Source organism: Leptinotarsa decemlineata, unplaced genomic scaffold, assembly GCF_025532065.1.
Source record: "Leptinotarsa decemlineata unplaced genomic scaffold, Ldec_3_MD MMD2_tig00026305, whole genome shotgun sequence".
Taxonomy (NCBI): Eukaryota; Metazoa; Arthropoda; class Insecta; order Coleoptera; family Chrysomelidae; genus Leptinotarsa; species Leptinotarsa decemlineata.
The window spans coordinates 1-12,473 of NW_027412678.1; the positions used below are offsets into that span (position 1 = coordinate 1).

A 12,473-nucleotide genomic window follows, 5' to 3' on the forward strand; every position below is an offset into this window, starting at 1 on the left:
ACGATAATACAAGCCGTTAAATAGCATATCATTTCGTAAACGAACCAATTAGAATACTCGTAGGAATACAATCGTTTCTACAATGACTACTTCTTCTAAAAAAATTCAGGGTTAGGAGAGGAGTTTGCGTCACAGTATAGTTATCCTAATGATACCCAATGCTTTTGAGTAATGTAAATCGGATGTAATTTCCAAAAACGAAATCACGGAAGAAAAAAAATTGATTTGGCACCTTTTTTTGCCGTCTGTTTGTGAGGGTACGAACTATTTAACCCCGACAATGAACATTCCATAGCAGAAAATTTCTACATTTCATTGATCCGTATTCCAATAAGTTCAGCTAGTGAAAACTAGGTGGCGGCCGCGTGAACTTCACTTTTCAAAATAAATTTAGACTAGATAGAGAGAGATCATAGCTCCCAGGTAGGCCGCCAGCTGTTTAACGATGAAGGAAGGGCGTGGATAAGATGGAGGGTAGAGCGCCACCCCTTGATCAACCCGGAGCTTATAAGCATACGAACAAAACGGGAAATTAACTCTAAACGGTAACCGATCGAATCAAACTCGAATCCAGTTAAAATATTCATAATTCCTTTCCCTAACATCTACACCTTTCTCAGTTGATTCCAAATTTGTTAACAAATCCCTTGATTTATCTGTCAGTTTATAAATTTTATTCAACCGTTATTATAGGACTCCCCCTATAATACTGGCAGGGCAAGGAGCCTTGAGCTCCTGAGGCCACAAAGTTTCAAATGTGAGAAGATTTCACTTTTCTAATTGTAAACAATACCAAAATGTTCATAAGATATAAATTATATTACACCTATAGCACAAATGTTTCAATTCTAAGGGGACTTTAATGAACCCAGGCTCCCCAAGGAAAAAAGGAGGATGTCTCTTTCGATACTTGAGACGTCGCTGTTTTGAAGTTATACTTTACCTTTGATATAGCTATATCGCCAGCTTACAGTAGGTTGAGAGAATGAATTCATCTACATAGGCATAAAAGCATATATCCTACACTAATATTCTTCCCCTTTTGGGCAGGTTTGAAGAACATAAACCAACCGTCAACATCAAAGACTATGCCCCAGAGAGATGATGTGGAACCACCACATAAGAGACACAAAATGGACTTCCACAATGAATGTTATTCTGAATGCAGCTCAAAGCCCCCAAAACGAGGAAGAAAAATAATATATAAAAATATTCCGTACAGAGAAGCATGTTTTTAGCGGTTGTCACTCGTCCAGATATATCATTCTCAGTGAGCAGAGTTAGCAGATATTTGGAAAATCCAGGAAAGCAGCACTGAAAGCAGTCAAACGTATTTTCAGATACCTAAAGGGTACTAAAAGTTATGGAATTCTATACAATGGTGGGAGCAACGAATATTTAAAAGCGTATTCAGATGCAGATTTTGCAGGACATTGATACTAGATATTCAACAACTGGCTATGTTACTTTATTATCAGGTTGTCCATTACATGGACATCTCAACGACAAAAGTGTTGCAACATCCACGACAGAATCTGAATATATTGCAGCTTGGGATGCCGCACGAGAAATAATATGGTTGAGAAGGTTGCTTAAAGAAATTGATGTTGACGTTTCAAATCCAACGGAACTTTTTGTTGATAATAGAAGTGCTATAAACTTGATGAGCTATAATGATCATCACAAACGAAAAAAATATCACTGTGTTGTTTAACACCCAATCAGAAAACCAGTTGGCAGATATTTTAACCAAACCCTTACCACGAGAAAAATTTTCAACAAATCGACAAGGTCTGTGGGTAACGTCTTCGAAGTGAACAAAGAGTGGGAGTGTTGAAGTAATCCATGTTCACTTCATTTCGATTGATCTTGTTTTTTATGATTCCTTGGAAATCGTTGTTGATTGAATGAGTTTTAATGTCATTGTTAATACATATAAAATGTATCGTTTGTATATTCATGATTAAAACCTGTTCAGTAGAGTTTACAGTTCGATTTCCTACAAATTACAACAGGTAATACTGCTAGACAATTCTATCTCTAACCCTCATTCCTTCTACAGCAAATTGTCCTCTCCATTTCTCCATGAAAGCCATTTTCAATACATTCCTTTCCCGAATATTCTGAGGGAATACTATACATTCTGCACCCATCACTTCAACTATTCGAATTGATACTTCATGTATTGCTCGATGAACTGCAGTTCGACTCAAACTGCAAAAAAGTTTCCTCACCAACACCCCTTTATAGCTATATCGCCAGCTTACAGTAGGTCGAGAGAATGAATTCATCTACATAGGCATAAAAGCATATATCCTACACTAATATTCTTCCCCTTTTGGGCAGGTTTGAAGAACATAAATCTTTGTTGAGATAATAGATCAAGCATCAAAAATCTAGTCTCTGATAAGTTATTTGTCCCTATCTTAATAACTAAGCTTATATGTGTGTGTCTCCCTCAAGGTGGCTTGCAGAACAAGAATGGTTTTAGAGTTACAAACTTAGGTCTGCAGTGCTCTGTCCGTACAACAATTGTGATCGGTACAACAGCGGTTAACTACTAACTACTGCTACTACTGTATTAGGCATTCATGCAAGGATGTCTAGTCTTATAGCAATACTAACACGAGGAAGCGGTATTCAGATGAAAGAAAGCCTAAAATGAAACAATTCATATTAGATGGAAACGGTTCACTGGAAGTGATGTCCGGGACGATACGTCTGGAGTCTGGACAGAATGATCAAGCTCATTCTCTGAATATATGAGTTGTCTCGTTGATAAATATCAACTCGCCTGTAGTGTCGTGTGGCCTATAGGTTTACTTTTGTCCCAAGAAGCCAAAATTCAAATCAGTAAGATTCTGTTCTCCATAAGCAATTGAATCCAACAAGTGAGTTGAATGTTTTAACCAGCATCCAAATGCCAAGAATAAAAATTTCCTATTCTTATAAAAGATGATCATACTTGATTAATCCGAAAAATCGAGAAGTTTAGACATAAACTCGAAAATTAGCAAATGGCTACCAAAAGTATCACAACAAATTTTGAATTTCGGCGGCAAGACATTCACGGAACCAAAGTCGTCAATTCACCGTTCCGTGTTCCGTCGGAGCACGGAATCCTTAAGGGATTCGAATTTGTTCGAATATAATTAATGCGTTCGAATATATCCTTGTATAGTTGTTTGCAAAAACGGGAAATTAACTGTAAACGGTAACCGATCGAATCAAACTCGAATCCAGTTAAAATATTCATAATTCCTTTCCCTAACATCTACACCTTTCTCAGTTGATTCCAAATTTGTTAACAAATCCCTTGATTTATCTGTCAGTTTATAAATTATTATTTCAACCGTTATTATAGGACTCCCCCTATAATACTGGCAGGCAGGCAAGGAGCCTTGAGCTCCTGAGCCACAAAGTTTCAAATGTGAGAAGATTTCACTTTTCTAATTGTAAACAATACCAAAATGTTCATAAGATATAAATTATATTACACCTATAGCACAAATGTTTCAATTCTAAGGGGACTTTAATGAACCCAGGCTCCCCAAGGAAAAAAGGAGGATGTCTCTTCGATACTTGAGACGTCGCTGTTTTGAAGTTATACTTTACCTTTGATATAGCTATATCGCCAGCTTACAGTAGGTTGAGAGAATGAATTCATCTACATAGGCATAAAAGCATATATCCTACACTAATATTCTTCCCCTTTTGGGCAGGTTTGAAGAACATAAACCAACCGTCAACATCAAAGACTATGCCCCAGAGAGATGATGTGGAACCACCACATAAGAGACACAAAATGGACTTCCACAATGAATGTTATTCTGAATGCAGCTCAAAGCCCCCAAAACGAGGAAGAAAAATAATATATGAAAAATATTCCGTACAGAGAAGCATGTTTTTAGCGGTTGTCACTCGTCCAGATATATCATTCTCAGTGAGCAGAGTTAGCAGATATTTGGAAAATCCAGGAAAGCAGCACTGGAAAGCAGTCAAACGTATTTTCAGATACCTAAAGGTACTAAAAGTTATGGAATTCTATACAATGGTGGGAGCAACGAATATTTAAAAGCGTATTCAGATGCAGATTTTGCAGGAGACATTGATACTAGATATTCAACAACTGGCTATGTTACTTTATTATCAGGTTGTCCAGTTACATGGACATCTCAACGACAAAAGTGTTGCAACATCCACGACAGAATCTGAATATATTGCAGCTTGGGATGCCGCACGAGAAATAATATGGTTGAGAAGGTTGCTTAAAGAAATTGATGTTGACGTTTCAAATCCAACGGAACTTTTTGTTGATAATAGAAGTGCTATAAACTTGATGAGCTATAATGATCATCAAAACGAAAAAAATATCACTGTTGTTTACACCCAATCAGAAACCAGTTGGCAGATATTTTAACCAAACCCTTACCACGAGAAAAATTTTCAACAAATCGACAAGGTCTGTGGGTAACGTCTTCGAAGTGAACAAAGAGTGGGAGTGTTGAAGTAATCCATGTTCACTTCATTTCGATTGATCTTGTTTTATGATTCCTTGGAAATCGTTGTTGATTGAATGAGTTTTAATGTCATTGTTAATACATATAAAATGTATCGTTTGTATATTCATGATTAAAACCTGGTTCAGTAGAGTTTACAGTTCGATTTCCTACAAATTACAACAGGTAATACTGCTAGACAATTCTATCTCTAACCCTCATTCCTTCTACAGCAAATTGTCCTCTCCATTTCTCCATGAAAGCCATTTTCAATACATTCCTTTCCCGAATATTCTGAGGGAATACTATACATTCTGCACCCATCACTTCAACTATTCGAATTGATACTTCATGTATTGCTCGATGAACTGCAGTTCGACTCAAACTGCAAAAAAGTTTCCTCCCACCACACCCTTTATAGCTATATCGCCAGCTTACAGTAGGTCGAGAGAATGAATTCATCTACATAGGCATAAAAGCATATATCCTACACTAATATTCTTCCCCTTTTGGGCAGGTTTGAAGAACATAAATCTTTGTTGAGATAATAGATCAAGCATCAAAAATCTAGTCTCTGATAAGTTATTTGTCCCTATCTTAATAACTAAGCTTATATGTGTGTGTCTCCCTCAAGGTGGCTTGCAGAACAAGAATGGTTTTAGAGTTACAAACTTAGGTCTGCAGTGCTCTGTCCGTACAACAATTGTGATCGGTACACAGCGTTAACTACTAACTACTGCTACTACTGTATTAGGCATTCATGCAAGGATGTCTAGTCTTATAGCAATACTAACACGAGGAAGCGGTATTCAGATGAAAGAAAGCCTAAAATGAAACAATTCATATTAGATGGAAACGGTTCACTGGAAGTGATGTCCGGGACGATACGTCTGGAGTCTGGACAGAATGATCAAGCTCATTCTCTGAATATATGAGTTGTCTCGTTGATAAATATCAACTCGCCTGTAGTGTCGTGTGCCTATAGGTTTACTTTTGTCCCAAGAAGCCAAATTCAAATCAGTAAGATTCTGTTCTCCATAAGCAATTGAATCCAACAAGTGAGTTGAATGTTTAACCAGCATCCAAATGCCAAGAATAAAATTTCCTATTCTTATAAAAGATGATCATACTTGATTAATCCGAAAAATCGAGAAGTTTAGACATAAACTCGAAAATTAGCAAATGGCTACCAAAAGTATCACAACAATTTTGAATTTCGGCGGCAAGACATTCACGGAACCAAAGTCGTCAATTCACCGTTCCGTGTTCCGTCGGAGCACGGAATCCTTAAAGGGATTCGAATATGTGTTCGAATATAATTAATGCGTTCGAATATATCCTTGTATAGTTGTTTGCAAAAACGGGAAATTAACTGTAAACGGTAACCGATCGAATCAAACTCGAATCCAGTTAATATTCATAATTCCTTTCCCTAACATCTACACCTTTCTCAGTTGATTCCAAATTTGTTAACAAATCCCTTGATTTATCTGTCAGTTTATAATTTTATTCAACCGTTATTATAGGACTCCCCCTATAATACTGCAGGGCAAGGAGCCTTGAGCTCCTGAGGCCACAAAGTTTCAAATGTGAGAAGATTTCACTTTTCTAATTGTAAACAATACCAAAATGTTCATAAGATATAAATTATATTACACCTATAGCACAAATGTTTCAATTCTAAGGGACTTTAATGAACCCAGGCTCCCCAAGGAAAAAAGGAGGATGTCTCTTCGATACTTGAGACGTCGCTGTTTTGAAGTTATACTTTACCTTTGATATAGCTATATCGCCAGCTTACAGTAGGTTGAGAGAATGAATTCATCTACATAGGCATAAAAGCATATATCCTACACTAATATTCTTCCCCTTTTGGGCAGTTTGAAGAACATAAACCAACCGTCAACATCAAAGACTATGCCCCAGAGAGATGATGTGGAACCACCACATAAGAGACACAAAATGGACTTCCACAATGAATGTTATTCTGAATGCAGCTCAAAGCCCCCAAAACGAGGAAGAAAAATAATATATGAAAAATATTCCGTACAGAGAAGCATGTTTTTTAGCGGTTGTCACTCGTCCAGATATATCATTCTCAGTGAGCAGAGTTAGCAGATATTTGGAAAATCCAGGAAAGCAGCACTGGAAAGCAGTCAAACGTATTTTCAGATACCTAAAGGGTACTAAAAGTTATGGAATTCTATACAATGGTGGGAGCAACGAATATTTAAAAGCGTATTCAGATGCAGATTTTGCAGGAGACATTGATACTAGATATTCAACAACTGGCTATGTTACTTTATTATCAGGTTGTCCAGTTACATGGACATCTCAACGACAAAAGTGTTGCAACATCCACGACAGAATCTGAATATATTGCAGCTTGGGATGCCGCACGAGAAATAATATGGTTGAGAAGGTTGCTTAAAGAAATTGATGTTGACGTTTCAAATCCAACGGAACTTTTTGTTGATAATAGAAGTGCTATAAACTTGATGAGCTATAATGATCATCACAAACGAAAAAATATCACTGTTGTTTACACCCAATCAGAAAACCAGTTGGCAGATATTTTAACCAAACCCTTACCACGAGAAAAATTTTCAACAAATCGACAAGGTCTGTGGGTAACGTCTTCGAAGTGAACAAAGAGTGGGAGTGTTGAAGTAATCCATGTTCACTTCATTTCGATTGATCTTGTTTTTATGATTCCTTGGAAATCGTTGTTGATTGAATGAGTTTTAATGTCATTGTTAATACATATAAAATGTATCGTTTGTATATTCATGATTAAAACCTGGTTCAGTAGAGTTTACAGTTCGATTTCCTACAAATTACAACAGGTAATACTGCTAGACAATTCTATCTCTAACCCTCATTCCTTCTACAGCAAATTGTCCTCTCCATTTCTCCATGAAAGCCATTTTCAATACATTCCTTTCCCGAATATTCTGAGGGAATACTATACATTCTGCACCCATCACTTCAACTATTCGAATTGATACTTCATGTATTGCTCGATGAACTGCAGTTCGACTCAAACTGCAAAAAAGTTTCCTCACCAACACCCCTTTATAGCTATATCGCCAGCTTACAGTAGGTCGAGAGAATGAATTCATCTACATAGGCATAAAAGCATATATCCTACACTAATATTCTTCCCCTTTTGGGCAGGTTTGAAGAACATAAATCTTTGTTGAGATAATAGATCAAGCATCAAAAATCTAGTCTCTGATAAGTTATTTGTCCCTATCTTAATAACTAAGCTTATATGTGTGTGTCTCCCTCTCAAGGTGGCTTGCAGAACAAGAATGGTTTTAGAGTTACAAACTTAGGTCTGCAGTGCTCTGTCCGTACAACAATTGTGATCGGTACAACAGCGGTTAACTACTAACTACTGCTACTACTGTATTAGGCATTCATGCAAGGATGTCTAGTCTTATAGCAATACTAACACGAGGAAGCGGTATTCAGATGAAAGAAAGCCTAAAATGAAACAATTCATATTAGATGGAAACGGTTCACTGGAAGTGATGTCCGGGACGATACGTCTGGAGTCTGGACAGAATGATCAAGCTCATTCTCTGAATATATGAGTTGTCTCGTTGATAAATATCAACTCGCCTGTAGTGTCGTGTGGCCTATAGGTTTACTTTTGTCCCAAGAAGCCAAAATTCAAATCAGTAAGATTCTGTTCTCCATAAGCAATTGAATCCAACAAGTGAGTTGAATGTTTTACCAGCATCCAAATGCCAAGAATAAAAATTTCCTATTCTTATAAAAGATGATCATACTTGATTAATCCGAAAAATCGAGAAGTTTAGACATAAACTCGAAAATTAGCAAATGGCTACCAAAAGTATCACAACAAATTTTGAATTTCGGCGGCAAGACATTCACGGAACCAAAGTCGTCAATTCACCGTTCCGTGTTCCGTCGGAGCACGGATCCTTAAAGGGATTCGAATATGTGTTCGAATATAATTAATGCGTTCGAATATATCCTTGTATAGTTGTTTGCAAAAACGGGAAATTAACTGTAAACGGTAACCGATCGAATCAAACTCGAATCCAGTTAAAATATTCATAATTCCTTTCCCTAACATCTACACCTTTCTCAGTTGATTCCAAATTTGTTAACAAATCCCTTGATTTATCTGTCAGTTTATAAATTTTATTCAACCGTTATTATAGGACTCCCCCTATAATACTGGCAGGGCAAGGAGCCTTGAGCTCCTGAGGCCACAAAGTTTCAAATGTGAGAAGATTTCACTTTTCTAATTGTAAACAATACCAAAATTTCATAAGATATAAATTATATTACACCTATAGCACAAATGTTTCAATTCTAAGGGGACTTTAATGAACCCAGGCTCCCCAAGGAAAAAAGGAGGATGTCTCTTCGATACTTGAGACGTCGCTGTTTTGAAGTTATACTTTACCTTTGATATAGCTATATCGCCAGCTTACAGTAGGTTGAGAGAATGAATTCATCTACATAGGCATAAAAGCATATATCCTACACTAATATTCTTCCCCTTTTGGGCAGGTTTGAAGAACATAAACCAACCGTCAACATCAAAGACTATGCCCCAGAGAGATGATGTGGAACCACCACATAAGAGACACAAAATGGACTTCCACAATGAATGTTATTCTGAATGCAGCTCAAAGCCCCCAAAACGAGGAAGAAAAATAATATATGAAAAATATTCCGTACAGAGAAGCATGTTTTTAGCGGTTGTCACTCGTCCAGATATATCATTCTCAGTGAGCAGAGTTAGCAGATATTTGGAAAATCCAGGAAAGCAGCACTGGAAAGCAGTCAAACGTATTTTCAGATACCTAAAGGGTACTAAAAGTTATGGAATTCTATACAATGGTGGGCAACGAATATTTAAAAGCGTATTCAGATGCAGATTTTGCAGGAGACATTGATACTAGATATTCAACAACTGGCTATGTTACTTTATTATCAGGTTGTCCAGTTACATGGACATCTCAACGACAAAAGTGTTGCAACATCCACGACAGAATCTGAATATATTGCAGCTTGGGATGCCGCACGAGAAATAATATGGTTGAGAAGGTTGCTTAAAGAAATTGATGTTGACGTTTCAAATCCAACGGAACTTTTTGTTGATAATAGAAGTGCTATAAACTTGATGAGCTATAATGATCATCACAAACGAAAAAAATATCACTGTTGTTTACACCCAATCAGAAAACCAGTTGGCAGATATTTTAACCAAACCCTTACCACGAGAAAATTTTCAACAAATCGACAAGGTCTGTGGGGTAACGTCTTCGAAGTGAACAAAGAGTGGGAGTGTTGAAGTAATCCATGTTCACTTCATTTCGATTGATCTTGTTTTTATGATTCCTTGGAAATCGTTGTTGATTGAATGAGTTTTAATGTCATTGTTAATACATATAAAATGTATCGTTTGTATATTCATGATTAAAACCTGGTTCAGTAGAGTTTACAGTTCGATTTCCTACAAATTACAACAGGTAATACTGCTAGACAATTCTATCTCTAACCCTCATTCCTTCTACAGCAAATTGTCCTCTCCATTTCTCCATGAAAGCCATTTTCAATACATTCCTTTCCCGAATATTCTGAGGGAATACTATACATTCTGCACCCATCACTTCAACTATTCGAATTGATACTTCATGTATTGCTCGATGAACTGCAGTTCGACTCAAACTGCAAAAAAGTTTCCTCACCAACACCCCTTTATAGCTATATCGCCAGCTTACAGTAGGTCGAGAGAATGAATTCATCTACATAGGCATAAAAGCATATATCCTACACTAATATTCTTCCCCTTTTGGGCAGGTTTGAAGAACATAAATCTTTGTTGAGATAATAGATCAAGCATCAAAAATCTAGTCTCTGATAAGTTATTTGTCCCTATCTTAATAAGCTTATATGTGTGTGTGTGTGTCTCCCTCAAGGTGGCTTGCAGAACAAGAATGGTTTTAGAGTTACAAACTTAGGTCTGCAGTGCTCTGTCCGTACAACAATTGTGATCGGTACAACAGCGGTTAACTACTAACTACTGCTACTACTGTATTAGGCATTCATGCAAGGATGTCTAGTCTTATAGCAATACTAACACGAGGAAGCGGTATTCAGATGAAAGAAAGCCTAAAATGAAACAATTCATATTAGATGGAAACGGTTCACTGGAAGTGATGTCCGGGACGATACGTCTGGAGTCTGGACAGAATGATCAAGCTCATTCTCTGAATATATGAGTTGTCTCGTTGATAAATATCAACTCGCCTGTAGTGTCGTGTGGCCTATAGGTTTACTTTTGTCCCAAGAAGCCAAAATTCAAATCAGTAAGATTCTGTTCTCCATAAGCAATTGAATCCAACAAGTGAGTTGAATGTTTTACCAGCATCCAAATGCCAAGAATAAAAATTTCCTATTCTTATAAAAGATGATCATACTTGATTAATCCGAAAAATCGAGAAGTTTAGACATAAACTCGAAAATTAGCAAATGGCTACCAAAAGTATCACAACAAATTTTGAATTTCGGCGGCAAGACATTCACGGAACCAAAGTCGTCAATTCACCGTTCCGTGTTCCGTCGGAGCACGGAATCCTTAAAGGGATTCGAATATGTGTTCGAATATAATTAATGCGTTCGAATATATCCTTGTATAGTTGTTTGCAAAAACGGGAATTAACTGTAAACGGTAACCGATCGAATCAAACTCGAATCCAGTTAAAATATTCATAATTCCTTTCCCTAACATCTACACCTTTCTCAGTTGATTCCAAATTTGTTAACAAATCCCTTGATTTATCTGTCAGTTTATAAATTTTATTCAACCGTTATTATAGGACTCCCCCTATAATACTGGCAGGGCAAGGAGCCTTGAGCTCCTGAGGCCACAAAGTTTCAAATGTGAGAAGATTTCACTTTTCTAATTGTAAACAATACCAAAATGTTCATAAGATATAAATTATATTACACCTATAGCACAAATGTTTCAATTCTAAGGGGACTTTAATGAACCCAGGCTCCCAAGGAAAAAAGGAGGATGTCTCTTCGATACTTGAGACGTCGCTGTTTTGAAGTTATACTTTACCTTTGATATAGCTATATCGCCAGCTTACAGTAGGTTGAGAGAATGAATTCATCTACATAGGCATAAAAGCATATATCCTACACTAATATTCTTCCCCTTTTGGCAGGTTTGAAGAACATAAACCAACCGTCAACATCAAAGACTATGCCCCAGAGAGATGATGTGGAACCACCACATAAGAGACACAAAATGGACTTCCACAATGAATGTTATTCTGAATGCAGCTCAAAGCCCCCAAAACGAGGAAGAAAAATAATATATGAAAAATATTCCGTACAGAGAAGCATGTTTTTAGCGGTTGTCACTCGTCCAGATATATCATTCTCAGTGAGCAGAGTTAGCAGATATTTGGAAAATCCAGGAAAGCAGCACTGGAAAGCAGTCAAACGTATTTTCAGATACCTAAAGGGTACTAAAAGTTATGGAATTCTATACAATGGTGGGAGCAACGAATATTTAAAAGCGTATTCAGATGCAGATTTTGCAGGAGACATTGATACTAGATATTCAACAACTGGCTATGTTACTTTATTATCAGGTTGTCCAGTTACATGGACATCTCAACGACAAAAGTGTTGCAACATCCACGAGAATCTGAATATATTGCAGCTTGGGATGCCGCACGAGAAATAATATGGTTGAGAAGGTTGCTTAAAGAAATTGATGTTGACGTTTCAAATCCAACGGAACTTTTTGTTGATAATAGAAGTGCTATAAACTTGATGAGCTATAATGATCATCACAAACGAAAAAAATATCACTGTTGTTTACACCCAATCAGAAAACCAGTTGGCAGATATTTTAACCAAACCCTTACCACGAGAAAAATTTTCAACAAATCGACAAGGTCTGTGGGTAAC

At 36.9% G+C, this 12,473-nt stretch overlaps 3 long non-coding RNA genes across 3 annotated transcripts; all 3 read left to right on the plus strand.

Annotated features, from left to right (window-relative positions):
* Positions 1-3,458: 3,458 nt before the first annotated feature.
* Positions 3,459-3,973, plus strand: LOC141485002 (uncharacterized). The gene is made up of 2 exons (XR_012466941.1): positions 3,459-3,644; positions 3,723-3,973. It is a non-coding gene; the product is annotated as an uncharacterized lncRNA (long non-coding RNA).
* A 4,839-nt stretch (positions 3,974-8,812) lies between these two features.
* LOC141485000 (uncharacterized) lies at positions 8,813-9,301 on the plus strand. Its single transcript, XR_012466939.1, has 2 exons — positions 8,813-8,972; positions 9,051-9,301. It is a non-coding gene; the product is annotated as an uncharacterized lncRNA (long non-coding RNA).
* Positions 9,302-11,490: 2,189 nt separating this feature from the next.
* On the plus strand, positions 11,491-11,970 carry LOC141485001 (uncharacterized). The gene is made up of 2 exons (XR_012466940.1): positions 11,491-11,642; positions 11,720-11,970. It is a non-coding gene; the product is annotated as an uncharacterized lncRNA (long non-coding RNA).
* The last annotated feature ends 503 nt before the right edge of the window (positions 11,971-12,473 follow it).